Source organism: Bos taurus, chromosome 6, assembly GCF_002263795.3.
Source record: "Bos taurus isolate L1 Dominette 01449 registration number 42190680 breed Hereford chromosome 6, ARS-UCD2.0, whole genome shotgun sequence".
Classification (NCBI taxonomy): domain Eukaryota; kingdom Metazoa; phylum Chordata; class Mammalia; order Artiodactyla; family Bovidae; genus Bos; species Bos taurus.
Window position 1 is genome coordinate 85,612,080 of NC_037333.1, and position 10,492 is coordinate 85,622,571.

Below are 10,492 nucleotides of genomic sequence, written 5' to 3' on the forward strand. Positions count from 1 at the left end.
TTAATAATTGTATACATATCCATCTTTTTTTAAGGGTTAAAAATCACACTAAGTAACTGACATATAAAATTAAACCTTTATAACACAAAAAGACTTTATTTTCTTGGGTTCAAAAATCACTGCAGATGGTGACTGCAGCCATGAAATTAAAAGATGCTTACTCCTTGGTAGGAAAGTTATAACCAACCTAGATAGCATATTCAAAAGCAGAGACATTACTTTGCCAACAAAGGTCCATCTAGTCAAGGCTATGGTTTTCCAATGGTCATATGGATGTGAGAGTTGGACCATAAAGAAAGCTGAGCACCAAAGAATTGATGCTTTTTTTTTTTTAATTTTTTAACGTGACAATAATGTAGTGGTTTTGCCATATATCAAAATGAATCCGCCATAGGTATACATGTGGAACTGATGCTTTTTAACTGTGGTGTTGTAGAAGACTCTTGAGAATTCCTTGGACTGTAAGGAGATCAAATCAATCAATCCTAAAGGAAATCAGCCTTGAATATTTGTTGGAAGGATTAATGCTGAAGCTGAAACTTCAATATTTTGGCCACCTACTGTGAAGAACTTACTCATTAGAAAAGATCCTGATGCTGGGAAAAAATGAAAGCAGGAGGAGAAGGAGATGATAGAGTATGAGATTGTTGTATGGGATCACAGACTCAAAGGACATGAGTTTGAGCAAGCTCCAGGAGTTGTTGATGCACAGGGAGGCCTGGCGTGCTGCAGTCCATGGGGTTGCAGAGAGTTAGACACAACTGTGCAACTGAACTGAACTGAACACAGAAAGAAACCACTTCCAGATTTGGTATATAACCACCAGTCATACTGATGTTTTCCCATATGAAATGCATGCTTTTTCTTGATCTACTTTTGAGACTTCCTCTGTATCTTTGGTATTAGCTAATTGACTATAATAGACAATTTGGAAAACTCAGCAGTGGTTACAGGACTGGAAGACATCAGTTTTCATTCCAATCCCAAAGAAGGACAGTGCCATAAAATATTCAAACTACTGTGCAATTACACTCATTTCACATGCTAGCAAGGCAATGCTCAAAATCCTTCAAGTTAAGTTTCAACAGCACATGAATCAAGAACTTCCAGATGTACAATCTGGATTTAGAAAAGGCTGAGGAACCAGAGGTCAAACTGTCAACATCTGTTGGATCATAGAGAAAGCAAGGGAATTCCAGAAAAACATCTACCTCTGCTTCATTGACTATACTAAACTCTTTGACTGTGTGAGTCACAACAAATTTGGAAAGTTCTTAAAGACATGGGAATACCACACCACCTGATCTGCCTCCTGAGAAACCTATATGCAGGTCAAAAAACAACAGTTAGAAATAGACGTGAAACAACAGACTGGTTCAAAATTGGGAAAGAAGTACTTCAAGGCTGTATATTGTCACCCTGCTTATTTAACGTATATGCAGAGTACATCATACAAAATGCCAAGCTGGATGAATGACAAGCTGTTACAAAGATTGCCAGGAGAAATATCAACACTTTCAGATATAATCGAAGAGAAACTAAAGAGCCTCTTGATGAATATGAAAGAGGAGAGTGAAAAAGCTGGCTTAAAACTCAGCATTCAAAAGACTAAGATCATGGCATCTGGTCCCATCACTTCATGGCAGATAGATGAGGAAAAATGAAAACCGTGGCAGATTTTTATTTTGGGGGGCTCCAAAATCACTGCAGACAGTGACTGCAGCCCTAAAATTAAAAGATACTTGTTCCTTGGAAGAAAAGCTATGACAAACCTAGAGAGCATATTAAAAAGTAGAGACATCACTTTGCTGACAAAGGTCCATATAGTCAAAGCCAGTTTTTCCAGGAGTCATGTACGGATGTGAGATTTGGATCATAAAGAAGGCTGAGTGTCGAAGAATTGATACTTTCAAATTGTGGTGCTGGAGAAGACTCTTGAGAGTCCCTTGGACAGCAAGGAGTTCAAACCAGTCAATCTCTAAAGGAAATCAACCCTAAATATTCATCATAAGGACTGATACTGAAGCTCCAATACTTTGGCCACATAATTCCTCCTGAGCCAACTCACTGGAAAAGACCTTGATGCTGGGAAAGATTGAAGGCAGGAGGAGAAGGAAGCTACTGAGAATGAGATGGTTGGATGGCATCACTGAATCAAGGGACATGAGTTTGAGCAAACTCTGGGAGACAGTGAAGAAGAGAGAAGTCTGGTGTGCTGGCATCCATGGGTCACAAAGAGTCAGACAAGACTCAGTGACTGAACAACAAATAATAGACAAAGTGTGTCTGTCTATTATTATTATAATTAATTATCTTCATATTAATACAACTTGTGCTTTGAACTTCCTGCATTTAGAATTGGCTTTTGACTAAATTTGGGGGGAAATTTTTCCGATATTTTTGACTATATTTCTATTCCATTTTCTCTATTTTCTCATTCTAGAATTCATGTTAGATTGTGTGATATTATCCCTCAGTTTATTGAAACTTTTTAAATTTTTTTTCCTGAGAAATTCAATTTTGAAAATTTCTATTGACCTTCTTTGGATTCACTGTTCTTTTCTTCAGCTATATCCAATCTGCTTCTACTATCATTCTCTTCCAATGAAATTTTAATTTCAGGATTTTAAAATTTTAAGTTCTGGGATTTCCATCTGAGTTTCAACAATTTTCTTATCTTTCCAAGTAATTTCTAACATTTTACTCAGTATATTGATTATATTTCTATAAGTCCTTCAGCTTGTTTAAATCTACTTATTTTAAAATTCTTATCTGTTCATTTCAATAGATGTGGGTCTGTTTCTATTGACTGATTTCACTTTTGAGTATAGGCAACTTTCCCTTGTATGCTGGCTGGTTTTGTGTGTCAACTTGCAGCAGAGTATCTAGATTTAAACATTTTTTTCTGAGTGTATCTGTGAAAGATTTTCTGAATGAGATTAGCATTTGACTTGGTAGACTCAGGAGAGTAGATCGCCCTGTCCAAAGTATGTGGGCTGTATCAAATCCACTGACAGTTGAATAGAACTAAAAGCAGAGAAAGGATACTTTGTGGCTAAAATTTCTCTTGTTCAAATTAAAATGCATTATTTTTGAATATATAGTTATTATTTAAGGTGTATACATCTAAAAGACTATCTTATATATTGTAGTCTTTTGGCCAAAAAAGTTGGCATGTAACCCCTTTTGATATAAAAATAAATTTTAAAATAACAGATTATATAACTTTAAAAAATCTCTACAGTCTCCTTATGATTCACTCTTCATATCACTCCTATTGTGGTTAGGATCTGACTAATTCTGTATTCCAGTTACATAGTTTTCTACATTTATGATCTTAGATATTTAACTTCTAAACCACCTTTTCCTCATCTGTAAAATATAAATAATTGCATAACTTACCCCATAGGGCTATGGTGAATATATACAATATATTTCATGCAAAGCATTGTCAGCTTCCAGGACATGTTCTTTTTGACAATGTTTATAATGAATAATGCAGAGCTAACAGAACGTTTCCTAATTATGTGGGTCCTTAAGGATTTTGTATAATTAAAATCTTTACCAAAGTCAGAAAACAAGTTTTTTGTAAGAAACATTTTGATAATTCAACAATAAAAATAAAGGGGAAAAACTTGAAACTCTGAACCATGAACATGGAAAAGATCAGATATGTATTTGAAGAAGACTCACAGTTTAAGACTTGACTGTAACACACTGCCCTATAGAAAACATCATTTTTTAAAATTTAAATTGTTAAAGCTATGAGACAAACAGGAAAAAATATTGTCTTTGTTATTTTAATGCTGAATAAAAGGTTATAAAAGATTAAGAGACTTATCCAAGTTAAGTGGAGGAGCGTAATTCAGATCCTGGATGCAGGACTCTGCAAGCCAGTCTTAATCCTCTACATGTGTATCACCATCAGCATAACCTGTCTACTCAGTAGGAACCACAGGAAGTGCTACACTGATGTGTAACACAGACCAGGTAGTGATACTATAAACTATGTCTTATCAAAATATTCAGGTTCTATTTAAACAGCTTAGGAAAAAATGTATAGACTTCCCAGATGGCTCAGTGGTAAAGAATTCGCCTGCCAATGCAGAAGATGCAGGTTTGCTCCTTGGGTTGGGAAGATCACTTAGAGAAGGAAATGGCAACCCACGCCAGTATTCTTGCCTGGAAATTTTTATGGGCAGAGGAGCCTGGCAGGCCACAGTCCATGAGGTCCCAAAGATTTGGACAGGACTGAGCAACTAAGCATGCACACATGCAAACAGTTTAGAAAAATAGGTAATAGTGCATAGAAGGAAGTCACTGCTTTTTTTTTAAGGTTTTGTATTTAACCACTACTTGCTTGATTTTGAGAAAAGGAATTATTTATTTTATAGAGGGAAAGGGAAATTTGGGGATAGGCCCATAAGCTGTTTGTATATGTCATGTACAGCACGCTGTTTGCAACATATATCAAATATGGTAATTTTCATGATTTGATCCATATAAAAATAAATTATTAATAGAACTTGGTATAAAATTAAAATTATCTTGATAAAATTATATCTCATGAATATAGTGCAAAGTTAATAAATACAGATTTACAGCAATTGGCCTCTGGGCTTCAAGCAGTGGCATAAACGATAAAGAGCACAAGGAAATAGCTAAAGCAATTTCTGAAAAAGCTAACTTGTTCACTCAATAAGTATTTATTAAACATCCACTGGATGCTGCTGTAAGCCAGGCCCATTTCAAGGAACAGCATGGTAGACATGTGGACATCTGGCCATGACTGTGGCACTTGCCGGTACTGATTCTGGGCATAAGAACTCTAGGACCACTGTGTTTTTTAACAGCTGGGAGTCAGGTGTGCCATGATGACTGGGGGATTGACAACCACTCAGATTCTACAACATTGACACATAGGGTGCTAATTCTTTTGCAGAAATCCACAGTCACTACAGTCACTTCTAGCTGGGTGTGTAGCATTCATAGAGGTTTGAAGAGAATTCAGATTTGTCTGTATCCATTCTCTTAGATGGAAGACATCCAAGACTTTTTAAAATAATATTCCTTCTTAGCATTGACATGTATGCAAGTTTATTAACTTCATTAGGTCATTTCTCATGGTTTTCAAAGCACACAAAAAAAGGTGATAATGCCTAAAGAAAGCGTTATGTGTATATACTACTGATACTATGTATAAAACAGATAACTAGTGAGAACATACTGTATAACACAGGGAACTCTACTTAATGCACGATGGTGACCAAAATGGGAAGGAAGTCCAAAAGGGAGGGGACATATGTATATGTAAAGCTGATTCATTTTACTGTATAGTCGAAACTTAACACAACATTGTAAAGCAACTACACTCCAATAAAAATTAATTTTTAAAAAAGGCATATGTACTAAATTTCTACAAAATATTTCTAACATATATCAACTTTGTATATAAGATGTGGAATATAAGATGTAGAACAAAATATTTCTGCTCTCTTATTGAAGTAGTAGTGAGTTAATCCTCTAAGACTTCCCATAGTGTGGCTTACAATGTGCATTTCCTTACCACTAGTTCTAATCCTTTGAAGAGAATAAACCTATGGGATTTACTTTTTTATTAATTACTAACTAAACCTGTTCTGGTAGGAATTTTCATCTCTATTTAACACCCAGTCTGAAAGTATTATAACTGAAAGGGTACAGAGAGGTCATCTAGGAAGTTCCATTGGCTGCACAAAAGTCCCTTCTGCTATACCTCAGCCTGTGATCACTCAATGTTTCCTTGAATATCTGTAGAGATAGGTGTCTTTTAACTTTAAAATTTTTTCTTATAGATTATTTTTAATATCTTGATATATTAATGTTTTGTTTCTGCCCTCTGAGTTCCCATGATAAAACTAAACTTTCATATGATAAGACTGTTCAGCTTCTGAAGCCCACTCCATGGGCAAACTTTCTGGTCAGCCTCCTTTGTGTTACCCGACAAAGGTCCATCTAGTCAAAGCTATGGTTTTCCAGTAGTCATGTATGGATGTGAGAGTTGGACCATAAGGAAAGCTGAGCGCTGAAGAATTGATGCTTTTCAACTGTGGTGTTGGAGAAGACCCTGGAGGTCCCTTGAACTGCAAGATCAAACCAGTCAATCCTAAAGGAAATCAGTCCTGAATGTTCATTGGAAGGACTGACACTAAAGCTGAAGCTCTAATACTTTGGCCACCTGATGCAAAGAACTGACTCGTTAGCAAAGACCCTGATGCTAGGAAAGGTTGAAGGCAGGAGGATAAGGGGATGACAGAGGATGAGATGATTGGATGGGATCACAGACTCGATGGACATGAGTTTGAGCAAGCTCCAGTAGTTGGTGATGGACAGGGTAATCTGGTGTGCTGCAGCCCATGGGATCACAAAGAGTCGGACATGACTGAGCGACTGAACTGAACTGCATTACCCTTGCCCTTTGAAAGACAGCCATGTGCTGCAGACTTTGCAGAGAGTATTCTTGTATTTTTGTTCTGTAAAGCAAGAGTGTTTTCTGTGTATTAAATTCTAGACATTTGAATTAAGATTATCACAAGAAAAGAATAGCAGTCTTTATTCCCTGAATTCAGGCAGAATTATAGCTTATTTGTCCTTGGAGGGATATTGTATGGTGAGTAAAATTAGATCACCAATGAAAAAGAATACTTGCTTCCTGATACTGCTCAATTTCAAAATTTCCTATTTATTTTCAGATTTAACTAACATATTAAGCCCTTGCAATGCTTAATTTCTCAGTTCTCTCTGACTCTTTGCAGCCCTTTGGACTGTAGCCTGCCAAACTCCTCTGTCCTCTGGATTTTTCAGGCAAGAACACCAGAAATCAAAGTCGTTCAGTCGTGTCCTACTTTTTGCCACCCCGTGGACTATACAGTCTACGAGATTCTCTAGGCCAGAATACCAGAGTGGGTAGCCTTTCCCTTTTCCAGGGGGTCTTCCCAATTCAGGGATCGAACCCAGGGCTCCCACATTGCAGGCAGATTCTTTACCAACTGAGCCACAAAGGAAGCTCAAGAATAGTGGAGTCGGTAGCCTATCCCTTTTCTAGCAGATCAGTTGCCATTTCCTACTCCAGGGGAGTCGTCCCAACCCAGGGATTGAATCTGTGTCTCCTACATTGCAGGCAGATTCTTTATCCACTGAGTCATCAGGGAACTAACTGCCAGGCTCCTCTCTCCATGAAATTCTCCAAGCAAGAATACTGGAGTGGATTGTCATTTCTTCCTCCAAAGGATCTTCCAGACCCAGGGTTCAAACCTGCTTGCATCTCTTGCATTGGCAGGTGGATTCTTTATGGTCTGAGCCACCAGGGAAGCCCATTAAGCATTTATCTGATTTTAATTACTATGTAAGGTGCTTCCATACGTTATTTAGTCACTAAGTTGTGTCTGACTCTTTGCAACCCCGTGGACTGTAACCCACCAGGCTTCTCTGTCTATGGGATTTCCCAGGCATGAATACTGGGGTGGGTTGTTATTTCCCCCTCTAGGGGATCTTCCCAACCCAGGGATTGAACCCACGTATCCTGCACTGGCAGGAAGATTCTTTACTGCTGAGCCACCAGGGAAGCCCAAAGTGCTTGTATATACCTTTATATTAGCCAAGAAACTCAATCCTCTGAGAAACCCTGAGGATGTATGGCAGGAAAAGATCAGATTTACTCAAAACTTCAGCTCTGACACTGATAAAACATCATTTATGAAATCAGACTGATGCTGAATGTTTTTATACATTTCATTTCACTTAATTCCCAATTCCAGAGATAATTATCTTTACTTTAAAAATAAGAAAACTGAGACTCAGAGTATGACTTTCCCACTCATAGCCAACAAAGAAAATCTAAAAATATAAACACCAGTCTCAAATCTAGAGCTCTTCCTACTTCATGTAGCTTGCTAGTAGTGATGGCTGATAACTTCATTTTTTCTGCTACCTTGTAGTAGCTAGAATTTCAATAGTAGAATAATCACAGCTTTCTACAACTTGCTGGTTTGATTAGGGCAACTTGTGGCCCTACACAAATGGAAATCAAAAGTTAGGACACCAAAATTTACTAATTAGAAAGGCAAATATTTCATTATCTTGCTTATATGTGAAATTTAAAAACAAATGAAAACAGGGTTATAAGGAGTTGGAGCCTAGAGGAAATGGGTGATGGTAGTCAAAGTATAGAAACTTCCAGTCATAAGATGAATAAGTTCTAGGGATCTGACCTATACCATGGTGACTATACTTAACAATACTGTATAGTATATTTGAAAGTTGATGCGAGAGTTATATCTTAAGTGTTCCCACAACACATTCACACACTTAAACACACAAAGCTAACCATGTAAGGTAATGGATGTGTTAACTAAACATATTATGGTAATCATTTCATAACCTATACAGCTATCAAACTATTACATTGTATACCTTAAATTTACCCAATGTAATATGTCAACTATGTCTCAACAAACCTGGAAAAATATTATATATTTAAGAATATTTATTAGTGAAATTATTAGTTTTTAAAACCCTGTTTCAGTATGTATGTGTATACTCAGCTATGACAGTATGAATTTTATCCTATAATTGCATTTTATTTTTTTTTAATTAATTTTATTTTATTTTTAAACCTTACATAATTGTATTAGTTTTGCCAAATATCAAAATGAATCCACCACAGGTATACATGTGTTCCCCATCCTGAACCCTCCTCCCTCCTCCCTCCCCATACCGTCCCTCTGGGTCGTCCCAGTGCACCAGCCCCAAGCATCCAGCATCGTGCATTGAACCTGGACTGGCATCTCATTTCATACATGACATTTCACATGTTTCAATGCCATTCTCCCAAATCTTCCCACCCTCTCCCTCTCCCACAGAGTCCATAAGTCTGTTCTATACATCAGTGTCTCTTTTGCTGTCTCGTATACAGGGTTATCGTTACCATCTTTCTAAATTCCATATATATGCGTTAGTATACTGTATTGGTGTTTTTCCTTCTGGCTTACTTCACTCTGTATAATAGGCTCCAGTTTCATCCACCTCATTAGAACTGATTCAAACGTATTCTTTTTAATGGCTGAGTAATACTCCATTGTGTATATGTACCACTGCTTTCTTATCCATTCATCTGCTGATGGACATCTAGGTTGCTTCCATGTCCTGGCTATTATAAACAGTGCTGCGATGAACATTGGGGTACATGTGTCTCTTTCCCTTCTGGTTTCCTCAGTGTGTATGCCCAGCAGTGGGATTGCTGGATCATAAGGCAGTTCTATTTCCAGTTTTTTAAGGAATCTCCACACTGTTCTCCATAGTGGCTGTACTAGTTTGCATTCCCACCAACCGTGTAAGAGGGTTCCCTTTTCTCCACACCCTCTCCAGCATTTATTATTTGTAGACTTTTGGATCGCAGCCATTCTGACTGGTGTGAAATGGTACCTCATAGTGGTTTTGATTTGCATTTCTCTGATAATGAGTGATGTTGAGCATCTTTTCATGTGTTTGTTAGCCATCTGTATGTCTTCTTTGGAGAAATGTCTATTTAGATCTTTGGCCCATTTTTTGATTGGGTCATTTATTTTTCTGGAGTTGAGCTGTAGGAGTTGCTTGTATATTTTTGAGATTAGTTGTTTGTCGGTTGCTTCATTTGCTATTATTTTCTCCCATTCTGAAGGCTGTCTTTTCACCTTGCTAATAGTTTCCTTTGATGTGCAGAAGCTTTTAAGTTTAATTAGGTCCCATTTGTTTATTTTTGCTTTTATTTCCAATATTCTGGGAGGTGGGTCATAGAGGATCCTGCTGTGATGTATGTCAGAGAGTGTTTTGCCTATGTTCTCCTCTAGGAGTTTTATAGTTTCTGGTCTTATGTTGAGATCTTTAATCCATTTTGAGTTTATTTTTGTATATGGTGTTAGAAAGTGTTCTAGTTTCATTCTTTTACAAGTGGTTGACCAGATTTCCCAGCACCACTTGTTAAAGAGATTGTCTTTAATCCATTGTATATTCTTGCCTCCTTTGTCAAAGATAAGGTGTCCATATGTGCGTGGATTTATCTCTGGGCTTTCTATTTTGTTCCATTGATCTATATTTCTGTCTTTGTGCCAGTACCATACTGTCTTGATAACTGTGGCTTTGTAGTAGAGCCTGAAGTCAGGTAGGTTGATTCCTCCTGTTCCATTTTTCTTTCTCAAGAACGCTTTGGCTATTCGAGGTTTTTTGTATTTCCATACAAATTGTGAAATTATTTGTTCTAGCTCTGTGAAGAATACTGTTGGTAGCTTGATAGGGATTGCATTGAATCTATAAATTGCTTTGGGTAGTATACTCATTTTCACTTGCATTCCTATACACTAATAATGAGAAAACAGAAAGAGAAATTAAGGAAACAATTCATTCCATTCACCATTGCAACGAAAAGAATAAAATACTTAGGAATATATCTACCTAAAGAAACTAAAGACCTATATAT